The sequence below is a fragment of the Nothoprocta perdicaria genome, unplaced genomic scaffold (assembly GCF_003342845.1).
Source record: "Nothoprocta perdicaria isolate Ctin4 unplaced genomic scaffold, notPer1 scaffold_32, whole genome shotgun sequence".
Classification (NCBI taxonomy): domain Eukaryota; kingdom Metazoa; phylum Chordata; class Aves; order Tinamiformes; family Tinamidae; genus Nothoprocta; species Nothoprocta perdicaria.
Window position 1 is genome coordinate 5,147,982 of NW_020455555.1, and position 3,527 is coordinate 5,151,508.

Below are 3,527 nucleotides of genomic sequence, written 5' to 3' on the forward strand. Positions count from 1 at the left end.
GATTTCATGAAAACATTTCTATTTTTGTGTCAGGTCAWTGCATTGATTCTAAATTCTGATATTTGATCATGACAGGTTTCAGGACCTAGTGAGTATGTAAGATGACAAAAGAAGAAATTCTAATGTATTTAGTGTGTGGAAGTGAATTGAGAATTAAGTAGGTTGGTTTAATATATTCATTACATTTTTTTTCTTTAAAAAGGTGATATGCACACTGAATTCTTTTTTGTTTGCATAAACTCTTTGAAAGAACAAATATGAATCCAATCACCACATTTTAATATTACTCAGCTATGAAGGATGAGAGATGATAGATGTTTTTCCGTAGAGAACAAGGAGGTAGGTTGTTTAGTGTGGCATATTTGCAGATCTATGCACCATGAAATATCAGAGTTACAATAGAATATCCTTGCTAGTGAAGGAGCAACTCAGTCCCTCCTCTGCTGCTGAGCTCCAGCTCCCCTTCTGACAGGCCACAGAGTGGAGCTTTCTGGCCAGGTAGGAATGATTTATGCCCAGAACTCTGTGGGTATAACATCATATAGAGAATATAATATGCAAAATATGAGACTACTGTGCCATAATTTCTAACTCATATTAGGAAAAAAAAAAAGAGAGAGTCTTGGGATTTTGACATTCCTCTAGTTCCTTATTTTTTTCCTTTCTGGAAGGAGAGATTAAATACCTTTGTCAGCAGTGGAGAAGTTTCACGTTTTTGACTAAGGATATTCTTTTTCTTCTTAGCTCTYTGTTCAAAATCAAATTTACAAGCACCACTGTTCTCTTAAACCACAGCCGTCCTAGAATTTACGCTTCCAATAAAAAATGTCAAAATATACGGAGACTTTAAAACTGCATGTAAAGTTTTGGTATCCATAAGAATGCTCATTAATTTCTTAATACYTGACAAGTACAGCTAAAAATCACATGCTGGATTATGCTGCTGCCCATCTGAAGTGTTAAAACTCATTATTAGCTTAAAGTGATGAGCCTTCTTTTGAACTAGCATCTGTTTTATCTGCCATCTCTATTGTAGCTTTGATGTTCACCCATCAAGTTATACTTTGTAGCCATGTGAATGAGTTTTTCGCTTTAAAATTCGGTCTTATTCACCGATAATATGAATGTAAGAAACAGAAATTTAAAGGAAATAGTTGAAATGCGTTGCATGATTATTGGCAATGTTGAGATAACTGAAAAATTAGAATTCAACATGTACAGGAAAGGAGACAAAAGTTCAGGTGTGTGTATGCTCTTTTGAGAAATACATTGTGGTGCTGCTGTAGTGATACATCACAGTATACCAATCTCCAAAAGGTAGCATGTTGCAGTGTATTTTGAAAAATGAAATATTGATACCTGAACTCAGATTCACTACTTGTTTTTATGTAGCTTCATAGTAGAGATCSTAAGAGGCGTGAACTTGCAATAGAGAGAAAACATACTTACGAAAAATAAATGTAAACTAAATTTTTCAAGTATCCTTACAGAGAATAGGCACCGCACAGAAAATGCAAGTGTCAATGTCTATACCTGCCCCTTTCCTTATTTATGTTTTAAGTCTAGAAAGGTGAAATTATTGTAACTGAGCCAGTTGGCAAAAAAAAAGACTTCAGTTTGCCCATTATGCTGGTGTTTTATTTTAAGGCTACTAACAGAGGTAGTCACAGTAAATTCAAATTATTTTGAGGTGAATCTGCCCAAGGCAAGTCTCATGGAGATAATTCTGTTCATTAATTCTTTAGATTGAGCAAGTTTATTGTTGAATTCTGATTGGAGGAAACACTTCGTTGCTATTTCACCAACTATATACCTATCTTTATATCCATTTGTTATTTCTTTACTATGTAGCATCTCTTTTCTAACAGCCAGGAGTCTTTTCAGTGAAGTGTGCTGATGTTTCTTTATAGTCCAAAAGAATTGCTTTGAGAGGCATCCTTGATAARATTCTTAAGCAAATGAAAAGATTGAGCAAAGGCAAAGAAGTGTATTAAGCTCCTTATTTTAATCCTTCCTAAATCATTTAAATGTATGTATATTTGCATGTGAAAGCTGCTGCATTATCGTTCCAGTAGGATTGTTGATATAAATAATGCCAGTCACTGCCTTGCTTTTATTTTATTTTTAGCTGGAAAAGCCTTTCTGAGGAAACAGCAATTCCTCTTTAATTGTCGTAGAATTTTACATATGGAGATGAACCATTAATGAATCATGCATTGCTGTGAGCTGAAGGTTCACTGAAACAACATATAGTCTAAAATGGCCTTCTTAGAAGATAAAAATTAAATTTACAGTTTTCAAGAACAGTGGCCATGCAAGTAATATAAAGCGCTTGCTTGTTCTTTATAGGTTGGAATAACAGGAAAGCTGGTCATGTTTTCAAATGTGTAAAAGAGGCAGCAGGATGGTCTTGCATGACGAGTGAAGCCTTTACCTTCCCTTATTGAACAAAAGCAAGTGGGCAGATGTTCTTGAGCAGGTATCAAGGAGACGTGCTGATGTTTAGGGCTGGACAGCAAGGTGGGAGGTCTGCAATTGAGAGAGAGAGAGATTGATGAGTTCTACCCACAGATACTGTAGATGAGCAAGTGTTAGTGGATATAGGTAAATTGGAGATAGATACAAAGAAAGGAGGAAGGGAGAGGTCAAGGTTAGCATCTAGCTGAACAGGGAATGTGCAACAGTCTTCCAAGGACCATTTAAAGAGAGGTAAGTTTGGAGGAGGGAATAGGAAACCTGAGAGTATACTCTTACCAAATATGGGGATCTTAAGAGGATTCCGTCTAGCATTTAATTCTTTGATTAAGTCTTCATTTATAATATACAGACTAGAAAATTTCCTGCCTTATACTCGCATAACTGTCTCCTACACATTAGAGGTACAGAAGTGGCTTTATTATGTTCCTTTGCAAACTGTCTAAGATTATCAGTGATAAAGAACGGCTAGTGGCTTCCTGTCTTCTCTCATGAGATTGTCCTGATTTCTTGATTTGCTCATGTAAGCAAAGATTAAATCCAAAACTCAAAACCAGGTGGAATTCTGGCCTTAGTGGCTCTTTTTCAGGAAAATGTTGGGGAGAGGGCAAATATTTACAGCTAATCACAGAGCAGAACTAGGCCTTTAGTCAGCATGCTCTCTTCATAGATGCAATTGGGATGTATCTCAGAAGGGTTTTGGGCTTCTGGGCTGCCTCCCTTAAGGATATTCCTAAGGAGGAAATCAGGCCGTTTTAGACAAGAGGACCAGGATGCAACTTCAAAAGCTGGCATCTCCTCAGCATAGAAATCCTTCAGCAACTTAACAGTATGAAGACTAGCCGTGAAGTACAGACTGTCTTACTTACAGATGAGCTGCTCTGTTAAAAAGAGGTCAAGAGGACGAAGGCAAAATATTCAAAAATATTTTCCCAGAGCAGCTTTCCAAGTAGAATGGCCCACGCTGCTGAGGGCAGGTTCTGTGGCAAGTTTTAGAGTGAGCATCAATAAGGGATGCTGGATTAATTTACTGCTCATTTCCTCTTCTTTTC